The sequence below is a fragment of the Lontra canadensis genome, unplaced genomic scaffold, assembly GCF_010015895.1.
Source record: "Lontra canadensis isolate GAN:19392208 unplaced genomic scaffold, GSC_riverotter_1.0 scaffold87, whole genome shotgun sequence".
NCBI lineage: Eukaryota > Metazoa > Chordata > Mammalia > Carnivora > Mustelidae > Lontra > Lontra canadensis.
In genome coordinates, this window is record NW_022631081.1 from 1,456,832 (window position 1) to 1,483,748 (window position 26,917).

Below are 26,917 nucleotides of genomic sequence, written 5' to 3' on the forward strand. Positions count from 1 at the left end.
CCACATGCATTATAATTCTAATTTGTGTGCCTATGTATATAATTATAACACTACATTATGTGTGATTAGTTATAATTATGTTACACTTATAATATTATAAATACTGTAAAATGGCAAATATTAGATTTATTATTATGTAATTAAATGTTAAATGTGTATTTCATTATATATTTGATATATAGGTCTGAGTATTATATATTTTATGTATGTGTGCATATATGTGTGTACACACACACACACACACACACACATTCATAAGGCTGGCAATGACCCAACATATTAACAGGGTTTTTCTTTTTTAGGTAGTGAGACTGGCAAAAGTTCTTTTTCTACCTTCCATGGTTCATCTTTTCCAATTTCCCAAAAATCCTCCTAAAGGACCATGCTTTACTTTTGTCATCATGACAAAAGAATCACCCCTAGGAAGGTTTGGACACAAGGAGGCAGGGAGAGCCCAGGCTCTCTCGCCCCGGCGACGCCGGCAGCCTTGAGGAATGCTCCAGGAGGAAGGTCTGTGGTCACATCGCATCAGCGGGTGTGGCCTGATTCTGCCTGGGTCCGGCTCCACGGGCACGTCTCGGCAGGAACTTGTGGCATTGACTGCCCGCTGCCACAGTTTCCTTGCAGGGCCGGCTTCGTGCAACAGCAGCCCAGGGGCCTGGCTGAACTCTTCTGGAGGAATGCCTTCCCCTAATTTGCCAGGGCCCTCCAGTTGCTAAGAATGATCGACAGTAATTAAAACTAAGCTAATAACCTCCTCACTCTTGACATTTCTATGGGGTTTTGTTCACCATTATCTACATATAGATTAAAAATTGTAATTGGACTGGCGATCGGGTTAGGAAAATCAGCCACCTTCCAACTTGTCGTTTGCCAGGGACTGACACTTTGAAATTTTATTTAATCTGAGAAAATTGAGTTGAACTCTGGCACCCTTGGAGGTGGGGATAAAAAAAAAAGAAAAGAAAAGAAAACACACACACACACGCGCGCACACACACACACACACACACACCCCAGCATTTATCCTTAAAGATGGATGCTAGCTACGACAACATTCATGCTCCCTGCAGAAAGGAGTGGGGTCTGGGCCAGAGGGTGTTGCAGCACCACCGACTGGGGTGTATGGTGGGGGACCTCTAGGAAGCAGCCGCAAGAGGGGGACACTGGGCCCACTAGGCCCTGTATGAGGGAGGTTTAGGGGGACCAATGCTGCCTCCCCAAGAGGATTTGTGTGACTTCATAGGAGCTTGGGCTGCCTGACCCCATGGAGTCCTCCTGTGCTGGTGAAGAGAGATGTTCTTGGTTTCTCATTCTGTGCTTCCAGGCCTCTGCAATGTTGTGATTCTAGAGCTCCACCTTATATTCTTCTGGCCTCTGCAAGACTGAGGGGCTGTGCCCTCCTTTCCTTCGGCCTCTGAGTCAGGGTTTCCCCATTTCTATGAGTCTATGCTTCTGGGAACCTAGGGTATTAGGAGTCTAAGAGTCAGGGAATGTAATATGGACTTCAAAAGGTGGGAAATTGTCAGACCTGCCCAGCTGCCCCTCCCATGAAGTCATTAATCTGTCTAAATTGAAACATTTAGGGGCGCCTGGGTGGCTCAGTGGGTTAAACCCTCTGCCTTCGGCTCAGGTCATGATCTCGGGGTCCTGGGATCGAGCCCCACGTCGGGCTCTCTGCTCAGCAGGGAGCCTGCTTCCCCCTCTCTCTCTGCCTGACTCTCTGTCTACCTGTGATCTCTGTCTGTCAAATAAATAAATAAAATCTTAAAAAAAAATTGAAACATTTAAACTGACATTAGTTCTTAGCTTGCTTCCCCAAGGTGATGGGCTAGCAGAAGATTTCTTTCTAATACACAGTGTGGTCATGTCATGCTCCTGCTTAATATACTCCCGCAGGGTCTCACGGCCTCATTTGGCTCAAGTATAGTTTCCTTATGATGGCTTAAAAGCCATTCTGGGTTTGCCTCTCCACAGTTGGCCTCCTGGATCCTCACACACATTCCTCCGATATACTGGTTGAAGCCATCTGTCTGTCTGTCTCTGACTACACACCACTTCTCTCCACTTAGCCTGCAGATCTTTGCATAGTGATCCCTCTGCCTGAAATTACGCACCTCTCCATCCCAGTACCATCCCCCTAGGTTTGCCTCCTTCACTCACCTATTTTCCATTTATCTATCATTTCTGATCTTGGGCTTCTTCTGCAGGAAGTGTTTGCTCTCTTCCCAAATTGCGTCCTCTGCTCCCTCACCCGCCACGTCCCCATGCTCATTCTGGGCCAGCTCTGTCTGTGACTCCACCATCTTCTCCCATCAAACCAGGATCATCATTATCATCTTCTTCTTCTTCTCCTTCTTCTTCTTCTTTTTTTTTTTAAAGATTTTATTTATTTATTTGACACACAGAGATAGATCACAGGTAGGCAGAGAAGCAGGCAGAGAGAGAGGGGGAAGCGGAGCAGAGAGCCCGATGCGGGGCTCGATCCCAGGACCCTGAGATCATGACCTGAGCCGAAGGCAGAGGTTTAACCCACTGAGCCACCCAGGCGCCCCAAACCAGGATCTTCTTGAAGGCATGAATACTTTCTTGTTTACTGTTATGTCTCCCGGCCCATGGTGCAGTATGCGAAAAGGAAAGAATGAATGAATCTGTGTGTAAAGACAGGAAGTCGTGACTTCTTGATTCTCGGAATAATAAATACTAATTTATTTCTTCATTACAGAAGTATTTGTGGACTATCCACTTTGTGCCTTGTGCTGCGCTCAGCTGTGGGGATATATTATGAGCAAGACAGATACATCCCTATTGTCTACGGTGCTCATGGGGGAAGTAAAGTAGAAAGATCCATTGGGGTGAAGGAGTTAGGGGAAGAATATTCTAGGCGGGGGAAACACGTGTGGAAGATCTTGAGGAAGGAAAGGGAGAGACTGTGTGAAACAGAGCAGCCCAGTGGGGGCGGTGGCACCGTAAGATGAGGAGAGGGTCTAAAATGAGCCCAGAGATGTGGGCAGGACCTAAATCATGATGACCTTGCAGAGTTTGCAGCCTGGAGCTACAGGATCAGTTTCGCACTGTGAAAAGATAGTTTGTTAAAAGTCCAGTCCATGTGTAAGCTACAGACAACCTCCTCCCTCTATTCTGAGGCTGATCATTCTCAGTCCTTCACGCTTGTTGCTTTCACCTTTCCGGCGCATACTCACCTCCCAGAGTGGATTGCCGAACTTTATCTGCCTAGAAAGCTCTCTGGAAACAGATTCTGCTTGCGCTGGACGCAGAAGTGGTCCCACAACCCAGGTGAGACCAAAGGCAACATCCAGGCTCTCTGGTGATAGTGACTGGGGCAGGAAGCGAGCACGTGACCCAAGCAGAGCCAATCAGAGACTTTCTCTGGGATGCCTCTATGGGCTTGGTAGGAGGGAGCTTCTTCTCCACTGAGGTTTTCAGAGCAGGTACCAGCCACCCAGAAGATGCTTCTCGACAAAGACAGCATATACAGCAAATAAGAAAATTTCCTTTGAATCTTGACCTACCTAGTATCCCAATGAATGTTGAGAATCAATGATTCTCCCCTTTTCTCATTCAGCTAGTTTACGTTTATGTTGATAGTCTGCTGCTTACATCCAAGTGAATCCCAACTCATTTGTGCTGTGTCTGATTCCTGTACCTCTCTGGGATGTAGTCAAAGAAGACATCTTGTCCTCATTTTATAAGGAGAAACCTGTGGCTCAGAAAATTGCCTGAGCTTATGCATAAAGTTAGTGGTACAGTGGGAATCAATTATCCCACCCACCCCTCCTTCTATCCATCAGTAGGTATGTATCATGCCATTGGGACTTACTGGACCAGCTCTGATTTCAGATGCTCTGTTCCAGTGTCTTTCCAATATCACAATAAATAAATAGAAAAATTTATCACAATAGATAAATATCACAATAAATAAATATCATCAAAAAATATCATCAGACCACCACCTGAATGGCTCACTAATTTGAAACCACTTTTCCTTACATGTTTTTCCAGGTCCAAAAATAGTTAAAAAAAAAAAGTATTAAAACAACAGTTTTTTATTTTTAATTTGGAAGTCACTGTGATGATTCAGTTCTGTGCTGGTATATGTTTAACATTTAACATGTGTAGTTCTGACATGAATCTTGGTTGATGCTTTTGTTTACATCAACTAGGGAGACAAAACAAAACAACACAAGCATATGTTGGAATTTCACTTGCTCATCAGTGAAGAGAGCAACTTCTTCCAGTTTTCAAATACCGGAAGAATACTTTCTCCATTGTTTGTGCTATTCACAAAAGAATGGCTATGGGCACATCAGACCTTTAAGTTTCATCTACTTTATTAACATTTTGTACACCATTCTTTTACATCTAGACAATCAACAAAACTAATAAATTGAGCCCTGGTTTAGAGCATTTGCCAGTATCTGTGGTCTTAATATTCCCATTGTGGCTGACTCCAAGTCACCAACATGATGTCTTTGATAATGGAGTTGGGAAGACGCACAGATACCATTCTATGGGTTTTGAATATGGGTGCAATGGATGTAAATAACTTTAAGAGTGTAGGATAAAAATAAAATGTGGTCAGGTCATTAGGAAGTGATGAGTATGATTTTTAATGTAATTTATTTGATTGCAAGTTTATACCATTTGGCTTTTAATAATGGCTGCATTTCACAACCAGCTCACAAGATTCCTGAAAATGTAACCATTGGCTCTCATGAGCTAGTATGAGCTGTATCCAGCATGCTGGCACAGAAAACTGTATCCGTGTATTCCCTGCTCACTGAGTGTGGGACAGCAGAAATCCCCTGCCATCGTGCAGTTGACCTTTTTTCTTCTTTCATGTGGAATGAGCATATCCGGGAGGTTCCTTCTAAGAGCATCCTTGTGGTTCAGCTAGAGCAGGACCCTCCCCATCTTCTCTTTCCCTTATCACAGTTTGTAATGATGTGTATGCTTGGCTGTGTGTTGATTTATGTTCATTTCCCCAGCAGACTATGAGCTCCGTGAGGGCAGGGCAGTGTCCGTCTCCCTCATTGTGCTATCTCCTGGGCCTGACTCCATGTGTGGTCCAGGAGAGTCATTGTGAGAGGGCTTTGCTGGGGGCACTAAGGAACTGTTTTAACCAGATACGTTTGGGAGAGGAGGGAGGCAGTTATGACAACATCTCAAAAGTTTCTAGGCTGCATCTGTGTTCATGAGGCATTATTCACAATAGCCAAAAGGCGATGACGTCCCCAGTGTCCACCCACAGGGGAATGGGTAAACAAAGTGTGTTCAAACCAAGCAGTAGTATCTCATTCATCCTTAAGAGGAAGGACATTGTGGCACCAGCTACTACATGAATGAACCTTGAGGGTACTATGTTAAGGGGAACGAGCCACTCATAATAGGACAAAATCCTATACTACAGGTGCCTAAAGCAAAAGTCAAATCCACACAGACACAAAGTGGAATGATAGTTTCCAGGGACTGGGAGGAGGAAGAAATGGGGAGTTAGTGTCTAATGGGTACAGAGTTGGACGAGTTCTGGACGTGGATGATGGTGGTGGTAGCCTAATAGTGTGGATGGTTACAGCCATTGAACTCTACGCCTAAAAATGATTAAAATGGTAAATTTCATGTTACATATATTTTACTACAATAAAATGTTACATATATTTACTACAATAAACAAATATCAAAAGGTCTCCAGGCTTCCCAGATCCTGTTCAGGGTGTGGAGTGAGTGCTTGTTTCTGTTTCTGGATAGAGGAGAGGTTACATAGGAACAGAGTCGTGATAATGATGATGGTGACGATGTTCGTATGAGGATGTGGGTTTGATTCGAAGGGTTTCTCAAGCACCATTGCTCTACAGTCTTTCCGCAAATGTGGAAAATGAGTCTCAGAGAGGTTAAGTGACTTGCCCACAATCACACAGCTTCAATCCAAGGCAGGTTGACTCTGAAGCACATGCTCCCACCACCTCCTCTCCAAGCCCTTATTTTGTTTGGGAGAGACAACTTGGATGGGAGGCAGGCATGGGACCCCCTTTAGCTGACAATCCCTTGCTCATTCCCTTCCCAGGGTAGCCTTCCAGCCGCAGAGGCATACAAACCTACTCCTTTTGCCGCCTCGCGCATTTGCCAAGCTTGGCCAACCCGGCACTAAGACTGAGTTGTCAACGAGGAGATAGAAAGAAAGAAAAAGCAATTTCTTCCATTTCTTGGCTCAATCCTATGCAGTCAATACTGTTAACAGTAAATCAACTATCAGGGCTGCATTGACCCAGGAAAAGGCCAAGGAGAAAAAAAAAATTCCAGAGCAGAATCCAAAAAGTAGAAAATAAAGTTCAGCCTGAAGCATAAATCATACCTGGGGAGCTGAACCTGCTGTGACATGAACCTGAGGCGCCCCAGCAAGCTGGCTCCCCAGGCCTCCTGCTCTTGCTTTTTGAGTTTCTAGGTCCCCTGTTCCAGGTACATCCTGGCAACAAAAGGCGACCAGAGGCAGAGTTGAGGATTTCTGACTATAGATCCTTTGGATTTGGGGTCTCATCCCATAACCCTTGGCTGAGTTGGGAAGGGATATCTGCAGAAAATGGCTTTGGGGGAAAGCCCCCTATACCCTCTACCACTCTTTGTACACTTGTCCTTTTGATTTAACAGCTGAGCCTTGGTTCCAAAAAGAGGCTCCAAGTTTCAGGCATGTCTGAGCCCTGTTGCCTCCTCTCATTAATGTGCCCAGCTGACAAACTTTTATTACGCACCCGCTGTGTGCCAGGCAATATTCAAAGGCCCTGGGATTTCAGTTGTGGACAAAACAGGCACACATTCCTGACTTCATGGAAGCTTCATTCTAGTAAGTGAACAGGTGAGGATAAGATAGTTAAGATTTTCGGGGCATCTGGTGGGCTCAGTCGATGGATCATGTGACTCTTGATCTCAGGGTTGTGAGTTCAAGCCCCATAATGGATGTAAAGTTTACTTGAAAATAGGGGCTCCTGGGTGGCTCAGTGGGTTAAAGCCTCTGCCTTTGGCTCGGGTAATGATCTCAGGGCCCTGGGATTGAGCCCCACATCCGGGTTTCTGCTCAGCAGGGAGCCTGCCTCCCGCCCCCCTTGCCTGCCTCTCTGCCTACCTGTGATCTGTCTGTCAAATGAACAAATAAAATCTTAAAAAAATAAAGATTACTTGAAAATTAAAAAAATGTAAAAAAAAGATTTTTTATAGTATGTTGGAGGGTACTGGATGCTATGAAGAAAAAGAAACAAAGGGAGTATGGAGTGTTTTAGGGGAGAGAAGTCAAGTTTAATTAAGGTAAAGGGACATTTGAGGAAAGACCTAAAGCAGGTGAGGATATGAGCCCTTCAGATATCTGGGAAAGAGATGTTCTAGGCAGCAGGTGCAAAGGTCCTGAGACAGTGTGTCCAGGGGTATTCAAGAAACAATGAGGTATGGCTGGAAGGGAGCAGGGACGATGATGACAGGATGGCAGGACTGAGCTTGGGGAGATGGCCAAGGGCCAGATCAGGGAGGCCCTCTGGACAATCGGGACCTTGGCTTTCTTCTGGGTGAGGTGGGGTCATTGGGAACATTTGGAGTGGGGTGAGGCCCTAAACTTGGGTTTTAAATTCTTGTCAGTCCCTCATCCCCACACCCTGATCAATTAAGTTGATAAAAAACTAGATTGATTGCAATTTACACACCACGAGAACCCATCTTTCTAAAAATCATCTGTAATGTCCTTGCAAAATCTGAGCACATAATAAACACTCAAACCTGTTACCTGAGTGTAGAAAGACATCAGATGGATGTTCAGCCAGGAGTTAATGGTACATCCTTCGTAGATGAGCAGGAATGGGTTAACAAGTAGAGGAGGATTTCCTTTTGTATTTCTTTTAATCTATTTGTATTGCCTGACAATTTCTTACAGTTTCCTTCCTTCCTTCCTTCCTTCCTTCCTTCCTTCCTTCCTTCCTTCCTTCCTCTCCCTTCCTTCCTTCCTTCCTTCCTTCCTTCCTTCCTTCCTTCCTTCCTTTCTTTCTTTCTTTCTTTCTCTCTCCCTTTCTTTCTTTCTTTCTTTCTTTCTTTCTTTCTTTCTTTCTTTCTGGCTTTTATTTTGTTTTAAGATGTGTAGAATGGATGGATAAAGATTGGGAGCTCTGTTTTGAGTTGCGTGACATTGGGTATGCCATGTGTTCCTAAGTGACCATTTGCGTGTTTTGATTATGGGCAGTGCTCTAATACCTGCTCCTGAGGCTTTTCGTGATGCGGTGATGTTTATGGAGCACCTGCTACAGTGCCTCGTTCTCAGGAGGTCCTCAGTAAATGCTGATTTTAATTGTTCAGGAGCCACATAAGGAAAGACAGGGTGGGGAAACATCTGGGCTTTAGGAAGAGCAGTCCACAGCATTGTCCACGCTAGCCTCTCACTGCTGCTCGGAGCAAACCTGGCCCCTCAGTCCTCCTGCACGGGAGGACCCAGCCAGCCATTCCTATTACCCCTGCCTCCCTATCTCAGCTTAGCCTCCCCATGCCTTCCCTGGGGAAAGCCGGCTACCTGCCCCAACAATCGAAGGACTTCCCGAGACCTAGGAAAGAAGCAGCATCGCCCAGTAGACCTCAGTAGCATCTTCCAGGCAAATTTCAGAGGCTTGTAAGGACTTTACCTCCAAAGGAGCCTGGAGACCCATCTCATGTTCTGTGTCAGAACTTTCCACACAGGGTCCTACCACAAGACCCCTGAAGTGGACCCCTGTTGGTTTTGTCTCTTTAGCATCTGTTCCCTTTTCTGGTCTCATTTTTCTCAAGGAGTCCTCTGCTATGCCCAGTCCCCAGTTTGAATGGGGCTGACTGCTCCTTCCTCTGGCTGGAGATGGGCACCTCAAGCAGACCTGAGCCAATCAGAGCACTCTTGCCCTCTGCCTCCAGTGACTGGTTCAGTGATGACCCAATCTATCCAATGAGAGTCAGACCCAACATTTTAGTTTTAGCTGCTGGTGTAATAGTCAGAATGGGATGGGATTTGCTGTAATAACACGCAACCCTTTCCTCTTAATTAGGGTGGATCAAGTCTTGTAGCACAAAATGACAAAGGCGGATTTCTTGTTCAGGCTCCAAGTGCACCTTGGGCTGATGAGAGTTCTGCTCCTGTCTCCCTCATTCAGGGAAGTCCCATCCTGAGTCAGCAGGGGAAAGGGAACATGGAATCAGATGAGTCTGGCTTTAAATCTTTATTTTTCTGCTTAAAGCATAAGACCTGCCTAACCTGCCTGCTACATAGCTATTGTTCAGAGATTATCAATTTCTCATTGTCCAATTTCTCCATTTGTTGTGTGTCCATATTGGATTTTCAAAGTGGGGCTCAAATGCCTGCCTCTCCATGAGGACTTCTCAGCCTACCTCGCTGCTCCCCGCCTCTCCGTCATCTTTGCACAGAGGGAAGCACATAGTAGGAGGTGCCGTCCATGCCCCATCAGCCCGTGTCTAGCAAAGACCCAAGCACTTAGTAGGTGCTATTTTCAGTATTCTTAGTGCCATGTGCAGTGCTTTGCCATGCTGGGCGCATAGTAGGGATTAATATTGGTATCATCCACAACACGTGTCCAGTGTCAAGCACATAGTGTGTTTTTGCCTTGTGTCCCCTCCTGCAGCACTGCCAGCAGCATATTTTCCCAACATTGTCCCCCCAAAACCTGTCCCCAGCCCCTAGCCTCTGGTACCTTGAGACCTAGAGTTTGAGACCAGGAACAGTCACTAAACTATAATTTGCTGAAATGGGGGTGGGGGGGAGGGGGGGGCCTCGAAGGGATGATCCAGGGCTGCACTGCCCTGTGGGGGTCATCAGGGGTCAGTGAGCAGAGACTTGGCTTATGAATTTCCTCCCCGGCCCCAGACAAAGAAGGAAGTCACTGTTGGCAATGCAGTTACCTTGGCAACACTCTGTGCTGGAGAATGGGAGAACGGGGAGGAGGGAGGCTGGGAGAAGGGGGGCAGCTGCTGGGGGCGGGGCAGGAGCTGAAGGGGAAATTCCCCCTTCAAATGGGGAGTGACACCCTTCTGCCTCCTGGGCAAAGTGAAGGGGAGTTTTCCCACTGCAGGACGGAGGCTGGTCTGCATGGGAAGTCCTGCCTCTCCTCCTCTTCTCTCTAGAAAGTCTTCCAGCTGGTCTCAAAACATCTAGGGAGCTGGGTTGGAGTTCTAGCCCTTCTTTTAAGTTGCTGTGTGACCTTGTGCAAGCTTCTCTTCCTCTCTGAGGCTCAGGGTCCTCTCCTAGAAAATGGGGATAATAATTCCTGCAGGTCGGTGCTGGATCCCTGCTATGTGTTAATGACCTGGGGGCTGTTTTTCATCTGGTTGCCTCTAACTGGCTGGGTATGTGACTACCGTAACATAAAGGTGGGCATTTCTGTCACGTGCATGGATTGAAGAGGGTGAGCCTGGTAACCATGGTTATTGGTGTTCCTGCCAGATTCTTGACATTGGGAGCGGGGGAGGTGGGCGATTCATTACTGCTGAGAGTTATGGGTCATCACCATGTAGCGGGGAAACTGAGGCCCAGAGCGGGTAAGAGTCTGAGGTGCCCTTGAGGGAAATGCTGGGGAGAGAGGACTCTGCGTTCCATGTTCCTGCCCCATGCCCCCACTCACCCGCACTGCGCATGCCCAGGAGCCAGTTTCCCTTCCTGGCCCACCTGAGCTGCTAAGATAGAGGAAGGTGGGCAGAAGGCTGAGTGGGGTAGGGCAGAAACCCTGGCTTCCTGAGAGCAGGAATGGTGGAATAGGGGCTCCTCTGCCGGGGTGGAGTGGCCTCATGGCACCGGGTCGCAGCCTCGGTCAGCCTCCTCCCTGACCGAGGAGCCGCACACGTCCACTCCCTGAGGCACACCACCCCCATCCTTGGGCCATCTGAAGGGCAATATCTCGGTGAAGAAAGATTCCCTTCACTGTCCACTGTTAGCTGGTTTATAGGTCTGGCAGGGGATAGGGAAGACGGAGGCGTTTGTATTTAATGTGGTGGGACATCTGGCTATGCCTCTCCAACAGCACAAAACACTCTATGGCTCCCTGGCACCCTTGCCAAAGTCACAAATTCTCACCAGGGCTTCAAGGTCACATACGGTCTGTCCCTGCTCAGCTCAGCAGCTTCATCACTGTCTGTGATGGTACAGGGTCATTTCAGCCCCCGCAGACATCCAGTCTCCCTCTGGTCCCTTTGTCTCATGATTTCTTCTTGCTGGAGGATTCTGCTTCTCTCAGGTGTATGACTCATCCGATGCATTCTTTTAGGCTCAGCTTAAATGTCACCTCCTCCAGGAGGGCTTCCTCGGTCCCCCAGGTGATTCAGCCTCGGTCAGGTGCCTCCTCTGCGTGCTCCCAGCCCCCTTAGCTTTCCCCATCACTCTGCTTTGCTGAGTAGTCGCCTCTTCCCTGCCTGGAACTGTGAGCTCCAGGAGGGGGAAGAGCCTTCATTTGTTCACGTCTGTATGCTCATCATGGAATTCTCAGTGCCAAGAATGGTCGGTGCCAGCACAGAGCAGACACCCACTCGACATTTATTGAATAAGTGAACGAGGCCGGAAACTGGTGAAACTTTTGGTGGGAAGAGCAAATTGGCAGAACTTGGCTGGTGGTGTAGGATTTGGGGCAGAGAATCCTGATTCATGCCTCAAAGCCCCCAAACTGGGGCTGCAGGGACCTTAGAGTCACTTCGCTGGCCCGTAGTCTCCCAGGGGCACTAATTTCTGGAGCGTTTTTTTTTTTTTTTTTTTTTTTTTTGAGACAGCTAGTGTCGGGGGTTGGTGCAGAAGGAGAGGGAGTGAGAGAATCTCCAGCTGAATTTTGCTGAGCACAGAACCCAACCTGGGGCTCAAACCCACAACCCTGAGATCATGACCTGACTGAGCCACCCAGGCATCCCAATTTCTGGACACAATATTAATAGAAATCTCTCCAACTATCTTAATTTCCAGGAGGAATTAGCATCTTCAAAGGGCTCTTTTGCCCCAGAAGTTGGACATATAAGCCATACTCAGAGCCTGCTCTCTGTTCCCTTCACCAGGACTTTGGTGACCATCAGGAAGACCACCAATAATTGAGCTGAGTGCTTCCCATGGATGGTTTCTCTTCGCTGTGCCTCAATTTTCTCATCTGCAGAATGGGCACAATAATATCATCTACTTCACTGAATTATTGTGAGGAGCTGACAGCTGAGAAAGAGTTGAGAAGAGTTTGGCAGGGGGCCATGTACACAGTGCTCAGTAACGTTAGCAATTCTGATTAATGCAACAAATCTTTTTAGGTGCTTACTGGATCCTGGGGATACAGTAAGGAAGTTGAGGAGACTCCATCCCTCCCTCAGGTACTTACATTTTGGTTCTTGTGGGACCACAAGGTGTCAGATAATAATCTCTGAGCCTAGAGCTACTGTGTACACATCCACCCAGTAAACAAATACAAGTTGAGGACCTACTATGTGCCAGGAATAAGATGCTGCTTCTCCCCTTAGGTGGAGGACAGGCTGGAGGTGGGAGGTTGAGAAGAAGCATGCAATGAGAGCTCCAGGGAAGCAGGTCAGTGGGATTACGAATGGGGGAGGAGGGAATCTGGGAGAAGCTGCAGCAGACTCAGTCGTGGAGGATGGACAGGAGTTTGTCAGGGAAGGAAGGGTGATCTAGATGCAGGGCACAGCACATGCAAAGGCATAGGGCAGTTGTCTCGCTGACTCACATTAAACCTAGAGGCTGTTGAACTCCTATTGCTTCTGGCCATTTCTTCTCTACACTCTGCAAATAGAGTGTGAACATAGGGACTTTAACTCTTATTGGCTGTGACCTTGATTGTCTTTAAATTCTTTGGCACAAATCATCCAATTTAATGTGCACAATGATCCTGTTGGTATTGTTATACAGGTATAGGGACAGACTATCACTTTCTGTATTTTCAGCACAGAGGCGAAGGGCTGTTTTTGAAGTCACCCAGTTAGACGGTTGCCAGGTTCACAAAAACAAAACGAAGCAGTGTGCCCAGTTACATGTGAATTCCCGATAACCAATGAATGATTTTTTAAAAAAGTATAAATATGTCTCATGAGATATTTGGGATATACTTATCCTAAAAAATTTGCTGTTTCTCTAAAATCCAGATTTAACAGAATATCTTGTACTTTATCTGGCAACCCTACCCAGTGTTTGAACTTGGTTGCGTTCGTTTCTCCCCGTGAAGATAAAGGTAATGATAATCACCATCTGGATTTCACGAGGACCTACCAAGGCTTTGTGCTAAACGAACTTCCTAAGGGTTTTTGAACTCTGAGCGGTGCTCTGGGCTCTGCTTGCCCCGGCGGCCGGTGGCCCGCAGTTCCGCGCGTAGCCACGAGGTGTCGCCCTCCGCCCACGATACCGGGGCGGCGGCGGGGGCGGCCGGGATCGCGCGCGGCCAATTCATCACCGCGCGGCCTCGGCGCGCAGACAATGCGGGGAGCGGCCCTTACCCGCGCCCGCGCGGCTGTCGGTACAAAGGAAGCGCTGTTAACACGTGTACGGTAATGGGCTCCCCCACGGCCTCTTCCCGGGCCGCCCGCTCCCAGCCTGACGGATGGCCCGAGCCATCCATCTAAATTATATCATGGGCTATGAGCATCCTCCTCTGTCCAGTCCGTCCTGCTGCCAGGGCCAGGCTGGGCCTCCTGTGGCCGTGCCTCCTGCCCCCGCGACTGGGGTGGTCTCGTACTCTGGAGAGAGAGGAACACCGACTGTGTGAGGGGCTCCAGGCACAGCCTTCTTGATTTGCATGCAAGGCTGTGCAGTGTATTAGCCCATTTTGCAGGAGGGGAAACTGAGGTCTAGAGCTGCAGGAAAGTCTTTATTCTAAGGTCACATGGCTCTGGGGTTTGCCAGAGATGGACTTTTTTTTCCTTATTGGGATGTAATTCACATGCTGTAAATTCACGTGCATTTGAAATATACATTTCAATGTTTTTAAGTATAGTCACAGCCTTGTGTAGCTATTAAAAAAAGAGTCCAATTTTAGAACATTTCAATTATCCTGAAGATATCCTGTTAGCAGGCACCCTCAGTTCCTCTCTCCTCCTAATCACTCATGCACTTTCTGTCTCTGCAGAGTTGCCTATTCAGGGCATTTCATGTAAATGGACTCATACACTATATGACCTTCGGGGACTGGCTTCTCTCACTTAGCAGAGTGCCTTCAAGGTTCGTCTCTATTGTAGCACAGATCAGTACCTCATTCCTTTTCATGGCTGAATAATATTCTACTGTATGGATGTACCACATTGTGTTCATCCTCTCATCTGCTGATGGACATTTGGGGTTTTTCTGCTGTTTGACTGTTGTGAATAACTCTGCTGTGAACATTTGTGTTTTTGTGTGGCAATGTGTTTTCCAGTCCCTTGGGGATCTACCTAGGAGTGAAATTGCTGGGACATATGGTAACATAATGTCCAACCATCTAGAGACCGCTAGAACATTTGCAAAGCAGCTGCACCATTTTACAGTCCCTGCCAGTGGGGGAAGAGGATTTTGATTTTGCTTCATTGTAGCCAACACTTGCTACTATCTGACTTTTTGATTTGAGTCAAGTGGTATCTCATTGTGGTTTTGATTTGCATTTCCCTGAAGACTAATGATATGGAGCATCTTTCTTGGCCATTTGTATAACTTCTTTGGGGCAGGGTGCAGGGGATGTCTATTGGTTGTCTATTACTGAGTTGTAGAGTTCTTATGCATTCTGGCTATAAATGCTTTATCTGGTGTATGATTTGCAGGTATTTTCTCCCATTTTGCGAGTTGTCTTTTCACTTCCTTTATGGTATTCTTTGCAGCATGGAAGTTTTAAATTTTGGTGGTGGTCCAATGTCTATTTTTCCTTTTGTTGCTTGTGCTTTCAGTGTTAGTTATTAAGACTCAGCCCAGGGGCGCCTGTGGGGCTCAGTCAATTAAGCAACCTACGGACTCTTGGTTTCAGCTCAGGTCATGATCTCAGGGTTGTGGGATCAAGCCCTGAGTTGGGCTCTACGTTCTGTATGGAGCTGGCTTCAGATTCTTTCTCCTCCTTCTTCTGCCCCTCCCTGCTCTCTTGGGCGCGCGCGCGCACACACACACACACACACACACACACACACACATTCTCTCTCTCTCCCTAAAATGAATAAATAAAATCTTAAAAAAAAAAAAAAAAGACTCAAAACCCAGCTCCGTGTTGGTCTGAAGTTGAGACTTTTTTTTTGGGTGCACTGAGGGGAGGAGCACTTGGCCTCCCATGGGGATTGTGGGAGGAGCTGGGTAGGATTTGGTGGGAAGTGGTCACCTCAGGCTGGGGAGGGTATGGAGCTGTGGCGGAAGATCAACAAACTTAGAATCGAAATAATTTGGGCTCCCGGATGGGTTCTGCTTTCTTTCCCTCATGACTTGGGCGGGTCATTCAGGGCTTTTGCATGGCAAGTTACTCATCTGCTCAAAGGAGATGATCACACCTGCCCACGAGGTTGCTATGATATGAAATGAGAGAATGCGACTGTATAAAAGATGTTTGCTAAGCATAGCTGTGATACCAAGGGCCTTTGGCTTCCCCAGGAAGGGCCTCCAGCTTCCTATGCTCCCAGCACAGCACAGGTGTGGACACGGAGACACCTAGCACCCAGATGCCAGGATCAGGACGCACGAACTGGGAGACCCTGAGCCTTGGTCCAAAGGAACTTTTTTTCTGGAGCTTGAACACCAAGCATGGTTTCCCTTTGTCACCTGGGCCTGCCCTGGATCCCACAGTCATTCTGACTGTCATGGGCTCTATGAGGGAGTTCAGAGAGGAGGGAAGATCCCAGGTGGGCTGGGTCCAGAGACTCCAGTTACTCTCTGAACCTCGGTCTCTCTTTCTGTGCAATGGGGATACTTGTTCCTGCTTAGAGGGTTGCTTGAAGATAAAAGGAGAGCTCAGATGAAATGAGAGCCAACCGGGGAGGTGCTGAGGATGGATGTGGCCCTTGGTGGGAGCTTGGTAATTAAGATGATCCCTGTGATTTGCAGGAATTCAGATGAGAACTTTGCTATAGATACAGGCCGAAGATTCATACTGGGAAGACTGGGGAGTGGGGGGAATTAATCTGCCTGGGCCCTGCCTCCTGGACCCCCAGGCTCAGACTGGAGCTGATGTTTCCAGGGCTGTGGGAAGCCCAGGGCGCTGCCCGTGCCTGGGGGTGGTGGGGGGATGGAGGGGGAGAGAAAGGATTCTAGCTCAGAGGCCCAGGTGGCAGGGCAATTACAGAAAGCAGAGCCGCCAGAGATGAGAAGACCTGGGGTCACAGCTCTGCTGGCCTCACGCAGGGGCTGGAGCAGTCTCTCCAGCTAGCTGGCCCGCCGGGCCCCGTCCAAAAGCTGGGCTGCAGGGTCCGGGAGTCCCAGGAAAGCTGGTCCATGTCCGCCCCTCCAGACGGACAGGCACGCAGGACAGGCCCACGTCCAGCCCTCTGGGGGAGCATCAACTACTTCTCCTTAGTGCTGCCTCCTGGCTCCCCTGCATCCTTCCGGAAATTTCCTTTCCAGGCTCTTGCTTCTCCCCGTGATCTCCAGGGCCTGGCTTCTTGCAGGCATTCTGTGAATGCTTGCTGGCAGGATGAATCAGTGCTGTCTGGTCAGAGATGAGAATGGAATTTTTAAACTCGGCTCACCGGCCACCTCCCTAGGCTGTGGCTGTGAGGACACACTGGTGTCCTGGGACTCTGCCATGTATTGTGGGGCCCATGGCTTCCTGTGGAGATGCTGGACATGGGGCAATGGCGGGGTCAGGGTGGCAGGCTCCAAGATTGGATGTGACACCACAACTTTCTTGCCAGATCAAGGGAGTTGGCCTCTTTGAGCTTCAGTTCCCCTCTCCGTCAAATGGGGTAATCATTCCTGGTTTGCAGTGTTTTCACGAGGTCCATGAGGTTCATACAAGAGGGTAGCCATATCTTGCCCCTTGTAAGAGAGTGGTGATGACCAGGCTTTGCTGTTCCCATGGAGGGGGTGGGGTTTCATGGTGTGCAGGTGGCCATAGGACTCAACCTGCACCAGAACAGCCACAGGGGTCAAGGTCAGCCTAGGGGTGTGAGTACAGGCAGGTCACTCCCCAGAGCTTCAGCTTCCTCTTCTGTAAAAGGGGTCCTCTTCCAGGATCTCCTTGATGGGGTTGCTGAGAGGAGTAGGGAGCTGGGAATGTACAGGGTGAGCAAATGCCTGGCCCAGAGGTCAGTAAATAGCTGCTTTTGAAGGAGATGGAGAGGAGGGGAGAGGAGGGGAGAGGAGGGGAAAGGGGGGGGGGGAGGAAGCAGGGGGAGGGGGGGGGGGGGGGGGGGGGAGGCAAGAGGGAGAGAGGAAGAAGAAGGGGCAGGGGAAGGAGGAAGGGAGAAGGAGAGGAAGGAGGAAGGGAGCAGAAGGATGGGGAGAGGAAACAGAGGGAGGAAGGAAGCAGAGGGAGGGAGGAAGTGGAGGAAAGGAGGAGGAAGGGGTAGATGAAAGAGGAGAGGGGAGAGGAAGTGGAGCGGGCACAGGAAGTGGAGGGAGGAGGGATTGTAGTGGGAAGAAGGAAGGAGAAGGGGGAAGAGGAAGTGGAGGGAGCAGAGAAGGTTGAGGGGGAAAGGAAGTGGAGGGGGAGAGGAAGTAGGGGCAGAGGGAAGGTGGAGGAGGGGACAGGGGAGAGAAAAGAGGAGAGAGGAATAGAGTCATCCAGTGAGGCGGGGGGTTGCCCTCTGGGAAGGAGCCATAGAACCCTGTTCCCTTTGTGCCCCCAACTCATTCAGTAACTTTGGGCAAGTTGTTCTGCGTCTCGCCACAGTTTCCATGTGGGTCAACGACGGAGCAGAACAAAAATTGACGCGGGGGCGGGAGGCGGCTGAGTCACTCAAGCCCATGGGCCGGAGCGGCCTCGAGGACCAGCCCTTGGCCTTAGTCTGTTTCCCTGGCCATGGAGCTGGGAAACGCGCGGGGGCCACCTACTGAACACCTGCCATGTGCAGGGCCCCGATCGCAGGACCCACGCGCGTGTTAGTCCCGGGCCGTGCTCACCGACCCCATGACATGGGAGTAGTGATGAACACATTCTCCAGCTATGGAAACTAAGCTCGCCCTACCGGGGAATGGCCCACATACTGCCTGGCCTTGGACTTGCAAGCCAGGAACCTTCACAACAGACCTCTGTGTCTCCCTGTGGTTAAGCACAGGGCCAGCCCGCTTAGCTCCCCACAATGTGAGCTCATCCCTGCCCATCCCTCTGACATCTGTGATGTAAAGGCAGGGTGCCCCTCTGTGAACCTCCAGATTGTGAGTGCCCCCCAGACAGGGGCTTCTTCTGTCTCGGGGAGCATCTTCTCCCTCACCAGGCTCAGTGCCTGGTACAAAGCAGGTACTTGGGGAACCACTAACTAGGTAAATGAGTGCCTGTCTTCCTTCCTCTTCTGCATCCCCTCACCGAGGGTCTTGTATGCAGCAAGCACACGTGCAGGAGAATTGCTCTGTCCCCCAAGCAGGGCCGGATGGAGCGCTGGAGTGCGCCTCCTGCTTTGCAGATGCTGACGGTCTTAGCCTATAACAAATACTGTAACAAATACTGCTATAACAAATACTGTAGAATGGGTGGCTTAAACAGCATACATTTGTTTCTCATGGTCCTAGAAGTTGGGAAGTCCAAGACCAAGGTGCTTGTGGATTTGGGGTCACATGAGGGCCCACCCCCTAGCTTAGCATGGACCGCCTTCTTGCTGTGTCCTTACATGGTGGAGAGAACAATCATCTCTCTAATGACTTCTTGTAAGGATGTTAACTAATCCCATTCACGGGGGCTCAGCGCTCATGACCTCATCACTTCCCAGAAGCCCCAACTCCAAATACCATTACGTTGGGGATGAGGGCTTTGGTGTATATGTTTTCAGAGGACACAGACATACAAACATTCAGTCTATAACAGGGACACTGAGGCTGAGGGACAGGGACTTATCCAAGGACACACAGGTAGTTCATGCAGAGCCAGGCCCGGGCCCCAATCTAGTGCTCCTTTATCCCCTCTGTGATGGCTGGGTGGGTTGCTGTCACCTGCCCAGTGAGATCTGGCCCATTGCTCTCCTGCCTTCTGGGGGCCTTGGGGATTCCTTGGCTTATAGATGGCCCCCCTGTGCCTTCACGTCCCCTTCCTGCCATGTACGCCTGCCTCTGTGTCCAAGGTCCCCCTTTGATAAAGCCATGGTCACACTGGCTTAGGGCCCACCTGAATGACCTCATCTTAACTTGATCATCTGCACAGACCCTACTTCCAGATAAGATCCCACTGGCAGGTACCAAGCACTGGGATTTCCACATATTTCGGGGGACAAGATGCCATCCAGAACTGGCCTGTAGCGGAATATACATTGTGCAGTGTTTTTTGAGCACTGACTCTATAGCTGTCCTGTGGTGCCCTGCGAGTGAGGGAGGGAAGTCAGGTGGGGGTGGGCGGAGAACTAATTTCTAGAAGCAGGGGGCCCCAAGGGGTGTGGAGGAAGCATGGTAGGAGGTGAGTTCTGTCTCTGTGCCTGCAGGGGGTGGCCTGGGGGTTGAGCCTAGAAGGCGTAGCTGATGGTAGCTGCACCGTGTCAGGTGCCCGAGTTGGTAATTGAAGCTCTAAGACCTTCTCAGGGGTGAACAGGAATGTCCAATGGGTGAACTCAAGAGCCGGAGAAAAAAATGCGTATTTTGTTTGTTTGGAGCAGAATAGTGTGGAGCCCAGCTCACCTCCATGTCCACAGGGAAAGAATCTGAGGTCCCAAACAGGGTAGTGACTCTGCCAGGGTCATCCAGCCAGCAGGGACCAGAAGCAGCCCTGGAAGGTGGATCCTCTTGCTTCCAAGTCTGTGGTGCACACATCCCAGTGTGCGGTTATGAAAATGCTTATTCAAAACACAACAGCCGTTACCGATGACAATAGAAGCCATTTGCCTGGTTTCGCTCATCTCCATCTCCAGGGGTTAGTAAATTTGCAGCCAATTTTCAGGGGTTTCAAATTGAATTTCTAGGTAGGTTCCATTGAGACACAGAGAAATGATTCTTAGTTCCCACGTTATCCTAGAAGGGGCTGGGCTGAATATTTATTCATCTAGTGAGTATTTACTGAATACCTACTCTGTGCCAGCTCCTTCCCCTCCCCAGTACCAGGGTGGGAATTCAGAGGTTTAAAAAAGAAAAGTTCTTTTGAAATCCAAAAATACTCTTGTTGCCTCAGGCTCATGGGACTACTCAGTGTTAACAGTGGACAGTCTCAAGCATGGATAATTGGAATCCAGGTAGCATGACTGGAGCAAGCCTAGGGGTTAGTGAAGGGCTTAAGTGGGGGAGTGTCTGACCTGCCTGGGGGGGCAAGGAGGGCTTCCTAAAGGAGGTGATGAGGGAGCTGAGTCTTAAAAAAGAAGTTGAAATTTACCAAATGGGAGAGAGGAACAGGTGGGTATTCCAGGCAGGGAGAGTGGCCTGTGCAAAGGCTCAGAAGCATAAGGGTTTTATAGGGAACCATTAAGTGCATGACCATGGGGCTGGAGAAGTACAGGGAGCAGAGGGGAGAGGTAAGCAAAATCCTTGGAAGTCATGGGAAGAAGCTTGGGTTTTATGTAGAAGGTAATAGGGATCTATGGAAGACTTTAGAACAGATGAGTAACCTAGCAGTATTGGCCTTTCTGGAGAGATCCTTCTGGTTGTCATGAGAGGAACAGGTGGGAACATAAATACAGAGGCTAATAAAGAGATGGAGGCAATATGCAAGTGTGGGTTATTTAATTCGGGATTATAATCATGACTATATTTCGTGTATTGTGTACCAGGCGCTGTTCTAAGCATTTACATGCTTTAACTCAGTCCCTCCTCAAGCATCCCTGTGAGCTGAAGTGTTTATCAACACACTTACCCTCAGAGCCTGGTGTATCGTTAAGTATCAACAGATTATTTACATAGTATCAGGAATCTATGTGTACTGATGGCCCCATTTGGCAGTTGACCACAGAGGTTCAGACTTTACACAACTGGTTTTATTGGATTCCTAGATGCACAACCCAGATCCACTTTTCAAAAAGAATGACTTATTTCTTTACTGCCCAGAGTGGTGTCTTCTTTGGGGGCTGCCACACCCAAGGCCACTACCTTCTGGGAATAGCCAGCATCTGATGCTTGATTGGTGTGGAAGGATAAGGACCTTGTCCTAACTTGAGATGGTTCTGAAGGGCCACCCAAGCTCCCGAGCGCCCCATGGAGTCTGCTGAGACATTTGTTGGACCTTCATCATGGCTCAGCATCTACCTGTTCCCATTGTTTCTTCCTTCTCTCTTCCATGGATTTTGGTCCCAAGAGCATGTCCTACAGAACATTCCACATGTTCAATTCTGTCTCAGGGTCTGCTTGCTGGGGACGGACCTGTGATTCTTGCCCAAGAGAGCACTGCCAGTAATCAGCATAGTTAGTGTATTGGTCAATGTTTTGCAGAGAAACAGAACCAATAGGAGATAGATAGATAGATAGATAGATAGATATTATGGAAGCTGGGAAGTCCCACAGTTGGGTGTCTGTAAATCAGAGGCTCAGCAAAGTCAGCAGGGCAGTTCCAATGCAAACCCAAGGGACTGAGAACCAGGAGAGTCAATGGTGTAAGTCCTGGTCTGAGTCCAAAGGCCTGAGAACCGTAAGTGCTGAATGAAGCCCAAGGGCATGAGAAGATAGATATCCCAGCTCAAGCAGAGAGAGGGAATTTGCTCTTCTATCTTTGTGTACTGCTTCTCCCTCTCCCTCTGTCCCTCTCCCTCTTCATGCTCTTTCTCTGTCTCTCAAATAAATTAAAAAAAAAAAATCTTTAAGAGTGCGTGGGTGGCTCAGTCATGAAGCATCTGCCTTTGGCTCAGGTCATGATCCCAGCATCCTGGGATCCGGCCCTGCTTCAGGCTACCTGCTCAGTGGGGAGCATGATTCTCCCTCTCCAGCTCCCCCTGCTTGTGTTCCCTCTCTCACTATCTCTCTGTCATAAATAAATAAAATATTTAAAAATAAATAAAATAATAAAATCTTTAATAAAGAAAAGAAAGCTTAATTTTTCACTCATGTTATGTGTCCATCATTTACACAACCATTGTGTACATCACTTTCCACGTTGATTGCGGGTCCTGCTTCAAATGGTTTTTGCCTGTGACTCAGGTCACTGAAGCCACCTCTGTCTGGCATGCGGCTGGTCTGGGGTCAGAGGAAAAAGAGATTCAGAGAAGCCCCAGGAGGCAGGATCATGTCTGCTCTCATCTTGTTGGCCAGAACAAGTCATGTGACCAAGGCCAATGGGAATGGAATGGGATGGTAGAATCCTGCCTTTGGGAAAAGGGATCTGGGATATCTGGATGCTGCCTGGAGGAGGGGATCTAAAACGTCTTGGGTGGCAGTTAAATGCTTCTTTCCAGAGCTGGGGACCCCCGTCTCCACAACAGCAGTGCTCTGCCATGCTAATGATTTGAAACAGTGGCTAATTTGACAAGCCAATTGGAGTCCCCATGATTGCATTTGACTTTCTGACTAATGACAAGAGATGAACTCCCTTTCCTTAGTGCAGCCTACAGTTGGATAGCCTTGGGCCATCGCCCGATCCCAGCCGTTCACAATGTTGCCTTGTAAATTGTCTAATAAAGTAATAAAGAAAGGGACTTGATACACGATTTGTCTTTTAACCATTGTAATGGGATTTTTGGGGGTAACATTGTTTTATGTTGGAATGCCAAAATTATCATACGTAATTAGAATGATTTCAATTCAAGTCTCTGCCAGCCCCCTGACATATTCCACGGCTTGCACCACGTCGAGCACGTCGGCTTGTAAAACCTCATCAAATAAAAAAAATGCAGTCGGATCTGGAGTGGTGCAGCGGAACCCAGAACGGGAGGCTGCCTGAGTCAGCTTTGCCTGCGAGGGAGGAGAAAGAAGGTGGGCGGGGGGAACAGGAGGAAATAAACAAAAGGATGGCATGAGAGAAAAGATGATCAAGTCTAGGCAGCGTCCTTAGGGCTGCTTTCTGCGAGGGCAATCTGGGACCCCACTGGCCATGGGTCACCCTCTACGCTCTCAATTACCGGTCCTTCAGTCCCACTCAGATTCAACCTTTGTGCTCCAGGTTTCATTTCATCCAGGCTGACCAGATCCCTGCCTTGCATCTTCTTAATATTTAATCCTAATCATGCAGACATATGTATGGATCTATTTATCCACAAAGCTGCCATATAAATGTTTAACCAGAAAAGCACACAGCAACTCAGATCATCCGATGGATGAGCTTTTCCAGGGGCGCAAGGACAGGCGGGCTGTCTCGCTCGGGGGAAAGGATATTTATCGAGAAATATGTCCCTGGTTCCCCAAATGTCCAGGTCAGGTCTCGGGGGGTGGGGGTTAGCAAAATGTTGCTTTGTTCAATTGGCTTCAGTGAGAAGCTGCTTGCCTCTGACTGGGGCTCCAGGTGGAGAGTGAAGGTGCTCGGGGGAGTGCAGGTTCCTTAATTGTCCCATGGTGTCCCTATGCACTGATGACAGCCCACTGGGGCCCGGAGTCTAGTTCTAGGGAGGAGGGGCACATGCCCGGGCTTGGGACATGTGGGCAGCATCTGAAAATCATGGTGGAACAAGTGCCATGCTATAGAATTATCGCACTGTAAAGGGGAAGGGATGCCATCAGGGAATGGCCACAGAGCTCATGAATATTCTGGGCACTTGTACCCACAGCCAGCACCGGGCCTGGCTTCTGATTCATCAATATTACAAATCGGCACTGTGGCAAGCAAGCTGTCAGCAATTTTAATATTTGCCTCTAGCCCAAGGAATTAGAGTGCAAGTATCTCCCAGGGACACCCGGCAAGAATGCAGGGCAATACCTTCTTCTGTGGTCAGAGCCTGGGGCTGGGCTTTGGAAGCCCTGGGGTTTAGACCGAGGGGCCTCACTAAAGTTTTATGTACTCTTGGGCAAGACCTCAGCCCCCTCCTCACCCCCGCACCGTCCTAGGGAGATAAGAGGAAATTACGTGAGCACCTACTATGTGCCAGCAACCACAACGTGGCAACTCCGTAGGAGAGAGATGATTGGGCCCCATTTTACAGATGAGGAAAACTGAGGCTCAGAGTGGGGAGAGCAGTTGCCTACCAGGGGATGATGATGCCAAGTGTGGAGCCCAGTTTGAATTGCAAGTATGCAGAGAATAAGGGCTACCTTAGAAGGAGTATTAGGAGGATAAGAGTAGAACCGAGCTTGGGGCTACTTTGGATTTAGCACGAATCCCCAGAGGAAGAGCATCCAGAATCCTGGGAGAGGCATTCCTCACAAAAGCACAGCCTGCTGTGGAGACCTTTTGTCTCCTCTGTGCCTATTTCATGTCTTCACGTGGGAAGGAGCAATGATGTCCCTCTTATAGGTGAAAAGACTGAGGCTTGGAGAAGTGAACTGCCTTGTCCAAAGCTCCACAGCTTGAAAGTGGCAAGGTCATGGTTGAAGGTCACAGTCAAGGGTCTTTACCAAAGTAAGGAGGTGGTTTCTCTGCACCTGATTTACAGATCAGAAATGCGAGGCCATGGGCAGAAAGCTGAAGGGTTTGCCTCTCTGCAGAAAGTGGGAATTTTTTTTAAAAGGGGGAAGGAAAGATGACCCCATTGTCACAGACTCTCTCTTCATGTCTGTCTAGTATTTTAACTAAAAGTAAAGTGGGGGATAATCCTCCCTCCCTTCCTCCTTCCCTTCCTTCCTTCCCTCCCTCTCTCTCCCTCTCCTCTCCTTTCTCACTTTCCTTGCTCTGTTTTAATGCATTAGGAAGTCAGAACCCCTTCTAGGTATTTCAAGCAGGAAGGGTTTTAATACAGGGTATTTGATGCATAGGAACTTGATGCATAGTTTAGGAGGTCAGGGAGCTGCTGTGGTGTTTGGGACAGCAGAGTGTACAGCCATCCCAGGGCATTACTGACAGTTTCAGCTGTCTCTGATGGCTTATCGGAGGTTACCCAGAAGACGCCACAAAAAATACCTCACGTTTCCCTTTCGCCAAAATCCATGCATTTGCTCACTTGTTGGTAGAACAAGCATACTTTCTCCTCTCCTGGCTTAACAAATCTCATGTGAACAAGTTCCCATGGAGGAGGGGGGGACCTGGCCTGGGTCTCTGCTGCCAAGGAAGCAGGGGGAGTACAGTCTCCAGGCTTCCAGTCCCTGTGATGCAGGGAGTGTGGAGGGCATGGTCTCCGAGCTGAGATACCAGCTCCTGGCTCACTGTCTGATGGTTGTTTCACCTTCCCCATGGTTTCCCAGCTGTGCTTGGGGACTCCAAGGAAGGTGAGGTCTACCAAGGAGGGGGCTCACTACAAGGTGCACAGAAGGACTTCAAGTTCGCTTCCAACTGTTGCACTGAGCCACTCTGCCCCTCTCATTTATATGATTTTATTTGAAAAAACATGCCACATGCACTAAGTTTGACTCTCACCGTATCATAGCGCACCACTGCCAAAGAAAAAAATTATTCTGACACTTGTTAAAATGGTAAGCAAGACTTTATTCAGGACTATAAAGGTAGGGGAGAGAGATGAACTCTAAATACAACAGGAATGCATTGAGATTTTTTAGCCAAGGAGCAGGTTATGGTTAGTGGTTGGAGGGGAACAATTACTAAGATATCAAGAGTAGAGGGGATTCTTGCTGTTGACCTAACAGGATTTTTTTTTTTTTTTAAGAGAGACAGACAGACAGAAGCGAGGTGTGGGAGGGGTGGAGAAAGAAGGAGACAAGGAATCTTAAGTGGGCTCCATACCCAGTGGAGGCTGACACAGGGTTCAATATCATAACCCCAAGATCATGACCTGAGCCAAAAATAAGAGTTGGACGCTTAACTGACTGAGCCACCCAGGTGCCCTGACCTGACGGGATTCCTGCTGAAGGCAGGCCAGGGTGATCTGATAACAAAGGTGAAGAAATCTATCTAAACTGACTTAGCAGGATTCTAACTACAACTGGACTATGCAGACCAAGCAAGAATGGAAACCAAGGTCAAAGTGTAATTGAGAAGAGGGCTCAGAGAAGCCCAACTAGAGCTTGGTTAGGTAGAGACACTTTGTCAAGAGTAAGTGTGTCTTCATGAAGAGGATTGTGGAGACCCTCTGCTGGAGTGATAGGAACCAGAGGAGTCAGAGAGCGTCTTGCCTTATCTTCCATCTTTTTGGATCCCAAGCACAGGACTTAGTCCTCCTCTAGCCCACAGCACTCACGCTTAGCAACTTATGCAAATCACTGCCTGAGGGTAGAGCAGACCCAACATTCCAAATTTCTGCTTAGGCTCAGCTGGGATCTATAGTTCTGTGGTTTTTCATGATACACTGATTTTTAATATTCTTTGATGCTTTAGCACTCAGCCTCAACATCTGTAGGGTTTGATTTTGCATTTCTTTGATTTTAGACACGATGATCCTGGGATGTGGACTTTCTGGCTCAACTGTTCCAAGGATGGAGTTTTCTGAGTCAATGTGTCCAAGTCCCTCCTGTGAGACACTGGTCCTTCCCAAGGCGGGGCGCCAGGGTTTGGAGTATGATGGGGGAGATGCGGCCTGAGATGTTGTCTCATGTCCCAGGTCAAAACCATAGCATCCATACTGGCCATCAGGTCTGAGGGACCATTGTTTCATCAGGGGAGGGAGATGATGCCAAATGATTAAGAGCTGGGTATATGAAAGATGGAAATGGAGGTGAGAAATGATGGAAATGAAACAACCATCAACCCATTTGATTAGGAGAAGACAAGGATGCTCTGACACTACTGGGTTTGGCCAGATGCTATGGTTTTCTGTGATAAACCATTTCTGTCCCCTTTCCCCTCTAAATCAACCTGCCACAGCATCACCTGCTCCCTACCCGGGATCT